Below are 14,950 nucleotides of genomic sequence, written 5' to 3' on the forward strand. Positions count from 1 at the left end.
TACTACGTGATCCAAACCAGAAAAAACCCAGGATCCGTTCAACAAGTATGTGTAGAATGCGAAAGTATGAGTCTGATGAGTGAAAATCCCAGGGCTAACCTAGACCTAACATGCGTTATCCTCTAAAATATTGATCCAAACCAGGTTTAATGGACAGTTTCAGTGTGGTACCACACTACTACCTGATCCAAACCAGAAAAAACCCAGGATCTGTTCAACAACTACGTGAAAAACGCGAAAGTATGAGCCTGACGAGGGCAAATCCCAGACCTATCCCAGACCTAACTGGCGTTATCCTCTAAAATATTGATCGAAACCAGGTTTAATTGACCGTTTCAGTGTGGTACCACATTACTACGTGATCCAAACCAGAAAAAACCCAGGATCCGTTCAACAAGTATGTGAAGAATGCGAAAGTATGAGTCTGATCAATGGAAAATCTCAGGCCTTACCTAGACCTAACATGCGTTGTCCTCTAAAATATTGATGGAAACCAGGTTTCATTGACTGTTCCAGTGTGGTACTACATTACTACGTGATGCAATCCAGAAAAAGCCCAGGATCTAGCCATCAAGTATGAGAAATATGCGAAAGAATGAGCCTGATGAGAGCAAATCCCAGACCTACCCTAGACCTAACATGCGTTATCCTCTAAAATATTGAGCGAAACCAGGTTTAATGGACTGTTTCAGTGTGGTATCACACTACTACGTGACCCAAACCAGAAAAAATCCAGGATCTGTTCAACAAGTATATGAAAAACGCGAATGTATGAGCCTGACGAGGGCAAATCCCAGACCTGTCCCAGACCTAACCTGCGTTATCCTCTAAAATACTTATCAAGACCAGGTTTAATTGATTGTTTCAGTGTGGTCCCACATTACTACGTGATCCAAACCAGAAAAAACCCAGGATCCGTTCAACAATTATGTGTAGAATGCGAAAGTATGAGTCTGATGAGTGAAAATCCCCGACCTAACCTAGACCTAACATGTCTTATCCTCTAAAATATTGATCCAAACCAGGTTTAATGGACAGTTTCAGTGTGGTACCACACTACTACCTGATCCAAACCAGAAAAAACCCAGGATACGTTCAACAAGTATGTGAAGAATGCGTAAGTATGAGTCTGATGAGTGAAAATCCCCGACCTAACCTAGACCTAACATGCGTTATCCTCTAAAATATTGATCCAAACCAGGTTTAATGGACAGTTTCAGTGTGGTACCACACTACTACCTGATCCAAACCAGAAAAAACCCAGGATCTGTTCAACAACTACGTGAAAAACGCGAAAGTATGAGCCTGACGAGGGCAAATCCCAGACCTATCCCAGACCTAACTGGCGTTATCCTCTAAAATATTGATCGAAACCAGGTTTAATTGACCGTTTCAGTGTGGTACCACATTACTACGTGATCCAAACCAGAAAAAACCCAGGATCCGTTCAACAAGTATGTGAAGAATGCGAAAGTATGAGTCTGATCAATGGAAAATCTCAGGCCTTACCTAGACCTAACATGCGTTGTCCTCTAAAATATTGATGGAAACCAGGTTTCATTGACTGTTCCAGTGTGGTACTACATTACTACGTGATGCAATCCAGAAAAAGCCCAGGATCTAGCCATCAAGTATGAGAAATATGCGAAAGAATGAGCCTGATGAGAGCAAATCCCAGACCTACCCTAGACCTAACATGCGTTATCCTCTAAAATATTGAGCGAAACCAGGTTTAATGGACTGTTTCAGTGTGGTATCACACTACTACGTGACCCAAACCAGAAAAAATCCAGGATCTGTTCAACAAGTATATGAAAAACGCGAATGTATGAGCCTGACGAGGGCAAATCCCAGACCTGTCCCAGACCTAACCTGCGTTATCCTCTAAAATACTTATCAAGACCAGGTTTAATTGATTGTTTCAGTGTGGTCCCACATTACTACGTGATCCAAACCAGAAAAAACCCAGGATCCGTTCAACAATTATGTGTAGAATGCGAAAGTATGAGTCTGATGAGTGAAAATCCCCGACCTAACCTAGACCTAACATGTCTTATCCTCTAAAATATTGATCCAAACCAGGTTTAATGGACAGTTTCAGTGTGGTACCACACTACTACCTGATCCAAACCAGAAAAAACCCAGGATACGTTCAACAAGTATGTGAAGAATGCGTAAGTATGAGTCTGATGAGTGAAAATCCCCGACCTAACCTAGACCTAACATGCGTTATCCTCTAAAATATTGATCCAAACAAGGTTTAATGGACTGTTTCAGTGTGGTACCACACTACTACGTGATCCAAACCAGAAAAAACCCAGGATCTGTTCAACAAGTATGTGAAAAACGCGAATGTATGAGCCCGATGAGGGCAAATCCCAGACATATCCCAGACCTAACTTGCGTTATCCTCTAAAATATTGATCGAAACCAGGTTTAATTGACTGTTTCAGTGTGGTCCCACATTACTACGTGATCCAAACCAGAAAAAACCCAGGATCCGTTCAACAAGTATGTGAAGAATGCGAAAGTATGAGTCTGATCAATGGAAAACCTCAGGCCTTACCTAGACCTAACTTGCGTTGTCCTCTAAAATATTGATGGAAACCAGGTTTCATTGACTGTTTCAGTGTGGTACTACATTACTACGTGATGCAATCCAGAAAAAGCCCAGGATCTAGCCATCAAGTATGAGAAATATGCGAAAGAATGAGCCTGATGAGAGGAAATCCCAGACCTAACGTAGACCTAACATGCGATATCCTCTAAAATATTGAGCGAAACCAGGTTTAATCGACTGTTTCAGTGTGGTCCCACATTACTACATGATCCAAACCAGAAAAAACCCAGGATCCGTTCAACATGTATGTGAAGAATGCGAAAGTATGAATCTGATGAGTGAAAATCCCAGGGCTAACCTAGACCTAACATGCGTTATCCTCTAAAATATTGATCGAAACCAGGTTTAATCGACAGTTTCAGTGTGGTATCACACTACTACGTGACCCAAACCAGAAAAAACCCAGGATCTGTTCAACAACTACGTGAAAAACGCGAAAGTATGAGCCTGACGAGGGCAAATCCCAGACCTATCCCAGACCTAACTTGCGTTATCCTCTAAAATATTGATCGAAACCAGGTTTAATTGACCGTTTCAGTGTGGTACCACATTACTACGTGATCCAAACCAGAAAAAACCCAGGATCCGTTCACCATGTATGTGAAGAATGCGAAAGTATGAGTCTGATCAATGGAAAATCTCAGGCCTTACCTAGACCTAACATGCGTTATCCTCTAAAATATTGAGCGAAACCAAGTTTAATGGACTGTTTCAGTGTGGTCCCACATTACTACGTGATCCAAACCAGAAAAAACCCAGGATCCGTTCAACAAGTATGTGTAGAATGCGAAAGTATGAGTCTAATGAGTGAAAATCCCAGACCTAACCTAGACCTAACATGTCTTATCCTCTAAAATATTGATCCAAACCAGGTTTAATGGACTGTTTCAGTGTGGTACCACACTACTACCTGATCCAAACCAGAAAAAACCCAGGATACGTTCAACAAGTATGTGAAGAATGCGAATGTATGAGCCAGATGAGGGCAAATCCCAGACATATCCCAGACCTAACTTGCGTTATCCTCTAAAATATTGATCGAAACCAGGTTTAATTGACTGTTTCAGTGTGGTCCCACATTACTACGTGATCCAAACCAGAAAAAACCCAGGATCCGTTCAACAAGTATGTGAAGAATGCGAAAGTATGAGTCTGATCAATGGAAAACCTCAGGCCTTACCTAGACCTAGCTTGCGTTGTCCTCTAAAATATTGATGGAAACCAGGTTTCATTGACTGTTTCAGTGTGGTACTACATTACTACGTGATGCAATCCAGAAAAAGCCCAGAATCTAGCCATCAAGTATGAGAAATATGCGAAAGAATGAGCCTGATGAGAGGAAATCCCAGACCTAACGTAGACCTAACATGCGTTATCCTCTAAAATATTGAGCGAAACCAGGTTTAATCGACTGTTTCAGTGTGGCCCACATTACTACATGATCCAAACCAGAAAAAACCCAGGATCCGTTGAACATGTATGTGAAGAATGCGAAAGTATGAATCTGATGAGTGAAAATCCCAGGGCTAACCTAGACCTAACATGCGTTATCCTCTAAAATATTGATCGAAACCAGGTTTAATCGACAGTTTCAGTGTGGTATCACACTACTACGTGACCCAAACCAGAAAAAACCCAGGATCTGTTCAACAACTACGTGAAAAACGCGAAAGTATGAGCCTGACGAGGGCAAATCCCAGACCTATCCCAGACCTAACTTGCGTTATCCTCTAAAATATTGATCGAAACCAGGTTTAATTGACCGTTTCAGTGTGGTACCACATTACTACGTGATCCAAACCAGAAAAAACCCAGGATCCGTTCACCATGTATGTGAAGAATGCGAAAGTATGAGTCTGATCAATGGAAAATCTCAGGCCTTACCTAGACCTAACATGCGTTATCCTCGAAAATATTGAGCGAAACCAAGTTTAATGGACTGTTTCAGTGTGGTCCCACATTACTACGTGATCCAAACCAGAAAAAACCCAGGATCCGTTCAACAAGTATGTGTAGAATGCGAAAGTATGAGTCTAATGAGTGAAAATCCCAGACCTAACCTAGACCTAACATGTCTTATCCTCTAAAATATTGATCCAAACCAGGTTTAATGGACTGTTTCAGTGTGGTACCACACTACTACCTGATCCAAACCAGAAAATACCCAGGATACGTTCAACAAGTATGTGAAGAATGCGTAAGTATGAGTCTGATGAGTGAAAATCCCCGACCTAACCTAGACCTAACATGCGTTATCCTCTAAAATATTGATCCAAACAAGGTTTAATGGACTGTTTCAGTGTGGTACCACACTACTACGTGATCCAAACCAGAAAAAACCCAGGATCTGTTCAACAAGTATGTGAAAAACGCGAATGTATGAGCCCGGTGAGGGCAAATCCCAGACATATCCCAGACCTAACTTGCGTTGTCCTCTAAGATATTGATGGAAACCATGTTTAATTGACTGTTTCAGTGTTGTACTTCATTACTACGTGATGCAATCCAGAAAAAGCCCAGGATCTAGCCATCAAGTATGAGAAATATGCGAAAGAATGAGCCTGATGAGAGCAAATCCCAGACCTAACCTAGACCTAACATGAATTATTCTCTAAAATATTGATCGAAACCAGGTTTAATTGACTGTTTCAGTGTGGTCCCACATTACTACATGATCCAAACCAGAAAAAACCCAGGATCCGTTCAACATGTATGTGAAGAATGCGAAAGTATGAATCTGATGTGTGAAAATCCCAGGGCTAACCTAGTCCTAACATGCGATATCCTCTAAAATATTGATCGAAACCAGGTTTAATCGACTGTCTCAGTGTGGTCCCACATTACTACGTGATCCAAACCAGAAAAAGCCCAGGATCTGTTCAACATGTATGAGAAATATGCGATAGAATGAGCCCGATGAGAGCAAATCCCAGACCTAACCTAGACCTAACATGAATTATTCTCTAAAATATTGATCGAAACCAGGTTTAATTGACTGTTTCAGTGTGGTCCCACATTACTACGTGATCCAAACGAGAAAAAACCCAGGATCCGTTCAACAAATATGTGAAGAATGCGAAAGAATGAGTCTGATGAGTGAAAATCCCAGGGCTAACCTAGACCTAACATGCGTTATCCTCTAAAATATTGATCGAAACCTGGTTCAATCGACTGTTTCAGTGTGGTACCACATTACTATGTGATCCAAACCAGAAAATAACCCAGGATCAGTTCAACAAGTATGTGAAGAATGCGAAAGTATGAGTCTGATGAGAGAATATCCCAGACCAATCCCAGACTTAACTTGCGTTATCCTCTAAAATATTGATCGAAACCAGGTTTAATCGACTGTTTCAGTGTGGTACCACTTTACTACGTGAACCAAACCAGAAAAAACCCAGGATCAGTTCAACAAGTATGTGAAGAATGCGAAAGTATGAGCCTGATGAGAGAAAATCCCAGGGCTAACCTAGACCTAACATGCGTTATCCTCTAAAATATTGATCGAAACCAGGTATAATCGACTGTTTCAGTGTGGTACGACATTACTACGTGATCCAAACCAGAAAAAACCCAGGATCAGTCCAACAAGTATGTGAAGAATGCGAAAGTATGAGTCTGATGAGAGAAAATCCCAGGGCTAACCTAGACCTAACATGCGTTATCCTCAAAAATATTGATCGAAACCAGGTTTAATCGACTGTTTCAGTGTGGTATCACACTACTACGTGACCCAAACCAGAAAAAACCCAGGATCTGTTCAACAAGTATGTGAAAAACGCGAAAGTATGAGCCTGATGAGGGCAAATCCCAGACCTATCCCTGACCTAACTTGCGTTATCCTCTAAAATATTTACCGAAACCAGGTTTAATTGACCGTTTCAGTGTGGTACCACATTACTACGTGATCCAAACCTGAAAAAACCCAAGATCCGTTCAACAAATATGTGAAGAATGCGAAAGTATGAGTCTGATGAGTGAAAATCCCAGGGCTAACCTAGACCTAACATGCGTTATCCTCTAAAATATTTATCGAAACCAGTTTTAATTGACCGTTTCAGTGTGGTACCACATTACTACGTGATCCAAACCAGAAAAAACCCAGGATGCGTTCAACAAGTATGTGAAGAATGCGAAAGTATGAGTCTGATCAGTGAAAATCTCAGGCCTTACCTAGAACTAACTTGCGTTGTCCTCTAAAATATTGATGGAAACCAGGTTTCATTGACTGTTCCAGTGTGGTACTACATTACTACGTGATGCAATCCAGAAAAAGCCCAGGATCTAGCCATCAAGTATGAGAAATATGCGAAAGAATGAGCCTGATGAGAGCAAATCCCAGAACTAACCTAGACCTAACATGCGTTATCCTCTAAAATATTGAGCGAAACCAGTTTTAATTGACCGTTTCAGTGTGGTACCACATTACTACGTGATCCAAACCAGAAAAAACCCAGGATGCGTTCAACAAGTATGTGAAGAATGCGAAAGTATGAGTCTGATCAGTGAAAATCTCAGGCCTTACCTAGAACTAACTTGCGTTGTCCTCTAAAATATTTATCGAAACCAGTTTTAATTGACCGTTTCAGTGTGGTACCACATTACTACGTGATCCAAACCAGAAAAAACCCAGGATCCGTTCAACAAGTATGTGAAGAATGCAAAAGTATGAGCCTGATGAGGGCAAATCCCAGACCTATCCCTGACCTAACTTGCGTTATCCTCTAAAATATTGATCGAAACCAGGTTTAATGGACTGTTTCAGTGTGGTCCCACATTACTACGTGATCCAAACCAGAAAAAACCCAGGATCCGTTCAACAAGTATGTGTAGAATGCGAAAGTATGAGTCTAATGAGTGAAAATCCCAGACCTAACCTAGACCTAACATGTCTTATCCTCTAAAATATTGATCCAAACCAGGTTTAATGGACTGTTTCAGTGTGGTACCACACTACTACCTGATCCAAACCAGAAAAAACCCAGGATACGTTCAACAAGTATGTGAAGAATGCGTAAGTATGAGTCTGATGAGTGAAAATCCCCGACCTAACCTAGACCTAACATGCGTTATCCTCTAAAATATTGATCCAAACAAGGTTTAATGGACTGTTTCAGTGTGGTACCACACTACTACGTGATCCAAACCAGAAAAAACCCAGGATCTGTTCAACAAGTATGTGAAAAACGCGAATGTATGAGCCCGATGAGGGCAAATCCCAGACATATCCCAGACCTAACTTGCGTTGTCCTCTAAGATATTGATGGAAACCATGTTTAATTGACTGTTTCAGTGTTGTACTTCATTACTACGTGATGCAATCCAGAAAAAGCCCAGGATCTAGCCATCAAGTATGAGAAATATGCGAAAGAATGAGCCTGATGAGAGCAAATCCCAGACCTAACCTAGACCTAACATGAATTATCCTCTAAAATATTGATCGAAACCAGGTTTAATTGACTGTTTCAGTGTGATCCCACATTACTACGTGATCCAAGCCAGAAAAAACCCAGGATCTGTTCAACAAGTATGTGAAAAACGCGAATCTGTGAGCCTGATGAGGGCAAATCTTAGACCTATCCCAGACCAAAGATGCGTTATCCTCTAAAATATTTATCCAGACCAGGTTTCATTGAATGTTTCAGTGTGGTACCACTTTACTACGTGATCCAATCCAGAAATAGCCCAGGATCTAGCCATGAAGTATGAGAAATATGCGAAAGTAAGAGCCTGATGAGGGCAAATCCTACACCTATCCCAGACCTAACATGCGTTATCCTCTAAAATATTGATCGAAACCAGGTTTAATTGACTGTTTCAGCGTGGTACCACATTACTACGCGACACAATCCAGAAACAGCCCAGGATCTAGCCATGAAGTATGAGAAATATGCGAAAGTATGAGCCTGATGAGGGCAAATCCTAGACCTAACCCAGACATAACATGCGTTATCCTCTAAAATATTTATCAAGACCAGGTTTAATTGATTGTCTCAGTGTGGTCCCACATTACTACGTGATCCAAACCAGAAAAAGCCCAGGATCTGTTCAACATGTATGAGAAATATGCGATAGAATGAGCCCGATGAGAGCAAATCCCAGACCTAACCTAGACCTAACATGAATTATTCTCTAAAATATTGATCGAAACCAGGTTTAATTGACTGTTTCAGTGTGGTCCCACATTACTACGTGATCCAAACGAGAAAAAACCCAGGATCCGTTCAACAAATATGTGAAGAATGCGAAAGTATGAGTCTGATGAGTGAAAATCCCAGGGCTAACCTAGACCTAACATGCGTTATCCTCTAAAATATTGATCGAAACCTGGTTCAATCGACTGTTTCAGTGTGGTACCACATTACTATGTGATCCAAACCAGAAAATAACCCAGGATCAGTTCAACAAGTATGTGAAGAATGCGAAAGTATGAGTCTGATGAGAGAAAATCCCAGACCAATCCCAGACTTAACTTGCGTTATCCTCTAAAATATTGATCGAAACCAGGTTTAATCGACTGTTTCAGTGTGGTACCACATTACTACGTGAACCAAACCAGAAAAAACCCAGGATCAGTTCAACAAGTATGTGAAGAATGCGAAAGTATGAGCCTGATCAGAGAAAATCCCAGACCTATCCCAGACCTAACATGAATTATTCTCTAAAATATTGATCGAAACCAGGTTTAATTGACTGTTTCAGTGTGGTACCACATTACTACGTGAACCAAACCAGAAAAAACCCAGGATCAGTTCAACAAGTATGTGAAAAACGCGAAAGTATGAGCCTGACGAGGGCAAATCCCAGACCTGTCCCAGACCTAACTTGCGTTATCCTCTAAAATACTTATCAAGACCAGGTTTAATTGATTGTTTCAGTGTGGCACCACATTACTACGTGATCCAAACCAGAAAAAACCCAGGATCCGTTCAACAAGTATGTGTAGAATGCGAAAGTATGAGTCTGATGAGTGAAAATCCCAGGGCTAACCTAGACCTAACATGCGTTATCCTCTAAAATATTGATCGAAACCAGGTTTAATCGACTGTTTCAGTGTGGTACCACATTACTACGTGATCCAAACCAGAAAAAACCCAGGATCAGTTCAACAAGTATGTGAAGAATGCGAAAGTATGAGTCTGATGAGTGAAAATCCCTGGGCTAACCTAGACCTAACATGCGTTATCCTCTAAGATATTGATCGAAACCAGGTTTAATCGACTGTTTCAGTGTAGTACCACATTACTACGTGATCCAAACCAGAAAAAACCCAGGATCAGTTCAACAAGTATGTGAAGAATGCGAAAGTATGAGTCTGATGAGAGAAAATCCCATGGCTAACCTAGACCTAACATGCGTTATCCTCTAAAATATTTATCGAAACCAGGTTTAATTGACCGTTTCAGTGTGGTACCACATTAGTACGTGATCCAAACCAGAAAAAACCCAGGATGCGTTCAACAAGTATGTGAAGAATGCGAAACTATGAGTCTGATCAGTGAAAATCTCAGGCCTCACCTAGACCTAACTTGCGTTGTCCTGTTAAATATTGATGGAAACCTGGTTTCATTGACTGTTTCAGTGTGGTCCCACATTACTACATGATCCAAACCAGAAAAAACCCAGGATCCGTTCAACAAGTATGTGAAGAATGCGAAAGTATGAGTCTGATGAGTGAAAATCCAAGGCCTAACCTAGACCTAACATGCGTTATCCTCAAAAATATTGAGCGAAACCAGGTTTAATGGACTGTTTCAGTGTGGTACCACACTACTTCGTGATCCAAACCAGAAAAAACCCAGGATCTGTTCAACAAGTATGTGAAAAACGCGAATGTATGAGCCCGATGAGGGCAAATCCCAGACATATCCCAGACCTAACTTGCGTTTTCCTCTAAGATATTGATGGAAACCAGGTTTAATTGACTGTTTCAGTGTTGTACTTCATTATTACGTGATGCAAACCCGAAAAAGCCCAGGATCTAGCCATCAAGTATGAGAAATATGCGAAAGAATGAGCCTGATGAGAGCAAATCCCAGACCTAACCTAGACCTAACATGCGTTATCCTCTAAAATATTGAGCGAAACCAGGTTTAATGGACTGTTTCAGTGAGGTATCACACTACTACGTGACCCAAACCAGAAAAAATCCAGGATCTGTTCAACAAGTATGTGAAAAACGCGAAAGTATGAGCCTGACGAGGGCAAATCCCAGACCTGTCCCAGACCTAACTTGCGTTATCCTCTAAAATACTTATCAAGACCAGGTTTAATTGATTGTTTCAGTGTGGTCCCACATTACTACGTGATCCAAACCAGAAAAAACCCAGGATCCGTTCAACAAGTATGTGTAGAATGCGAAAGTATGAGTCTGATGAGTGAAAATCCCCGACCTAACCTAGACCTAACATGCGTTATCCTCTAAAATATTCATCCAAACCAGGTTTAATGGACTGTTTCAGTGTGGTACCACACTACTACGTGATCCAAACCAGAAAAAACCCAGGATCAGTTCAACAAGTATGTGAAGAATGCGAAAGTATGAGCCAGGCGAGGGCAAATCCCAGACCTCTCCCAGACCTAACTTGCGTTATCCTCTAAAATATTGATGGAAACCATGTTTAATTGACTGTTTCAGTGTTGTACTTCATTACTACGTGATGCAATCGAGAAAAAGGCCAGGATCAAGCCATCAAGTATGAGAAATATGCGAAAGAATGAGCCTGATGAGAGCAAATCCCAGACCTAACCTAGACCTAACATGAATTATTCTCTAAAATATTGATCGAAACCAGGTTTAATTGACTGTTTCAGTGTGGTCCCACATTACTACATGATCCAAACCAGAAAAAACCCAGGATCCGTTCAACAAGTATGTGAAGAATGCGAAAGTATGAGTCTGATGAGTGAAAATCCCAGGCCTAACCTAGACCTAACATGCGTTATCCTCAAAAATATTGATCGAAACCTGGTTTCATCGACTGTTTCAGTGTGGTACCACATTGCTACGTGATCCAAACCAGAAAAAACCCAGGATCAGTTTAACAAGTATGTGAAGAATGCGAAAGTATGAGCCAGACGAGGGCAAATCCCAGACCTATCCCAGACCTAACTTGCGTTATCCTCTAAAATATTGATCGAAACCAGGTTTAATTGACAGTTTCAGTGTTGTACCACATTACTACGTGATCCAGACCAGAAAAAACCCAGGATCAGTTCAACAAGTATGTGAAGAATGCGAAAGTATGAGTCTGATGGGTGAAAATCCCAGAGCTAACCTAGACCTAACATGCGTTATCCTCTAAAATATAGAGCGAAACCAGGTTTAATGGACTGTTTCAGTGTGGTACCACACTACTTCGTAATCCAAACCAGAAAAAACCCAGGATCTGTTGAACAAGTATGTGAAAAACGCGAATGTATGAGCCCGATGAGGGCAAATCCCAGACATATCCCAGAACTAACTTGCGTTGTCCTCTAAGATATTGATGGAAACCAGGTTTAATTGACTGTTTCAGTGTTGTACTTCATTATTACATGATGCAATCCAGAAAAAGCCCAGGATCTAGCCGTCAAGTATGAGAAATATGCGAAAGAATGAGCCTGATGAGAGCAAATCCCAGACCTAATCTAGACCTAACATGAATTATTCTCTAAAATATTGATCGAAACCAGGTTTAATTGACTGTTTCAGTGTTGTACTTCATTATTACGTGATGCAATCCAGAAAAAGCCCAGGATCTAGCCATCAAGTATGTGAAGTGTGTCGGTTCGTAACACGGCCCCGGGTCCGGATGGGGTGCCCGGCCGGGTTTGGGTCTTGACCCAGGGCGTCCTTGGGGCCGACCTCAGGCGGTTGTTCGACCGCTGCCTGAGGGACGGGCGATTCCCCCCCAGTTGGAAGGTGGCGAGGATGGTCCTCCTCCGGAAGGAGGGTCGGCCCGCGGAGTCTCCCTCCGCATACCGGCCCATTTGTCTCCTCGACGAGGTGGGCAAGCTCTTCGAGCGTGTGATTGCTGCCCGCCTCGTCGAGCACCTGTCGCGGGGTGATCCCGGTCTGGCCGACTGCCAGTTCGGTTTCCGGGGGGGCCGATCGACTATCGACGCGATAGGTCGTGTGAGGGCCCTCTCGGAGGCGGCCGTCTCCCGGGGAGGGGTGGCATTGGCAATATCCTTGGATATTGCCAATGCCTTTAACACCCTCCCCTGGGAAGAGATAAGGAGGGGACTCGAATATCATCGAGTCCCCCCTTGTCTCAGGGCGGTCGTCGGGGATTATCTCCGCGGCAGGTGGATCGAGTATCCGGGCCGGGATGGTGATATGCGGAGGGAGGTGTACTGCGGTGTTCCGCAGGGGTCGGTCCTCGGGCCACTCCTGTGGAACATCGCGTACGACTCGGTGTTGCGGGCCGGCCTCCCCGACGGCGTCAGCACGGTGTGTTATGCGGATGACACACTGGTGCTGGCCGTCGGGGCGCACTGGGGGAGGGCCATGCGTCGCGCGGAGGAGGGGTCGCAACGCGTCGTCGACCGGATCAGGGGAATGGGGATGACGGTGGCGGTCCATAAGACCGAGGTGATTGCGTTTCATTCACCTCGGCAGGATCCGCCACCCCCTCTGATCCGGGTGGGTGGGGCTGACATCGAGGTGAAGCCCCAGATCAGGTATCTGGGGCTGATCCTCGATAGCCACTGGCGTTTCGTGGAGCATTTCCGCTGCCTGGTCCCCCGGTAGGAAAGGATGGTTGCGGCTCTGGGCCGGATCCTGCCCAACCTGGGGGGCCCGGCGGGCCGAGTTCGTCGCCTCTATGTGGCAATGGTCCAGTCGGTGGCCCTATACGGGGCCCCCGTCTGGGCGGACGACCTGGCTGCCTCCCGGCGCAGCATGACTATGCTGCGTCGGGTGCAGAGGCGCATGGCGCTCAGGGTCGTCCGCGGGTATCGGACCATGTCACATGAGGCGGCGACGGTTCTAGCGGGGATGCCGCCCATGGACCTGCTCGCGCGGTCGCACGCGGTGATGTACCGGCACCGCGTCGACCGTCGCGCGGGGGTGGAGGCGGTCCCGGGCGGGCAGGAACCTGCTTGGGGCGATTTGAAGCGCCAGGCCCGGCAGTCCGTGTTGCTCGCGTGGCAGGAGCGGCTGGCTCTGCCAACCGCGGGGCACCGGACTGTCGGGGCGGTTCGGCCACTCCTGAAGGAGTGGCTGGACAGAGGCCATGGCGGCCTCACCTACCGGATGGCACAGGTATTTTCCGGCCATGGCAGCTTCGGAAGATACCTGTGCCGGATAGGGAAGGAGCCGACGGCGCGTTGCTGCCACTGCGACGCTGAGCAGGACACGGCGGATCATACCCTGGAGGTATGCCCCGCGTGGGAGGGGGAGCGCCGTGTCCTGGTCGGCGTCGTCGGGCGGGATGTCTCGCTGCCGGGCGTGGTGCGCGCCATGCTCGGCAGCGAGGAGAAGTGGAGGGCCGTGGCCTCCTTCTGCGAGAACGTAATGCTGCAGAAGGAGGCCGCGGGGAGGGAACGCGAGCTTCAGCGGCGCGCTGAAGCTCGCGCTCGTGCGGTGGCCCGAGGTCGTCGCCCGGTCGCGAGGCGTCGCGGGCGGCCGCCACGGCGTGGCGGATGACCTAGGCTGGGAGGGGGGTCCTGAGGGGACCCTCCTCCCGCCAGGCGGCGCCGGGTCGGACCGGTTGGGGGTAGGAGTGCCTCCCCCTACCGGTCCGACGCAAGGGGAGGCACCTTCGGCGGTCTGGTGCGGCCGTGAACGCCCGGCCGCCGAGGGGTGGAAACGGGGTCGCGGGCGGTTGCGAGTTGGGGCTCGCAGCCGCCACTAAACGCGGCCCCGGGACGGATAGCGGCGGGATGGAGTGGCCCCGTCCCGCCGCTATGAGGCAGTGTGTCTACTGGGGGGACCGATTGTCCCCCCGGGGGATGGGCGCGAAAGCGCGGGCACGGGGAGGATACCGGAAGAATGCTTCGAGCGATTCCCGGTATCCTCCCAAAGCGTGCCGAAGGGTCACCGTGGGGTTTTTAGTGGGTAGGTCCCGCGCCTATCGTTGTACGGGCGCGGGGAATCCCACACACCCCTCCCACCTCTCCCCAAGGAGGTGGGAGGGAGTCTTTCGAAGATTTTCCCCACGACAAAAAAAAAAAAAAAAAAAAAAAAAAAAAAAAAAAAAAAAAAGTATGTGAAGTGTGCGAAAGTATGAGTCTGATGAGGTCAAATCCCAGACCAATCCCAGACTTAACTTGCGTTATCCTCTAAAATATTGATCGAAACCAGGTTTAATCGACTGTTTCAGTGTGGTACCACATTACTACGTG

The sequence above is a fragment of the Colletes latitarsis genome, unplaced genomic scaffold (assembly GCF_051014445.1).
Source record: "Colletes latitarsis isolate SP2378_abdomen unplaced genomic scaffold, iyColLati1 scaffold0024, whole genome shotgun sequence".
NCBI lineage: Eukaryota > Metazoa > Arthropoda > Insecta > Hymenoptera > Colletidae > Colletes > Colletes latitarsis.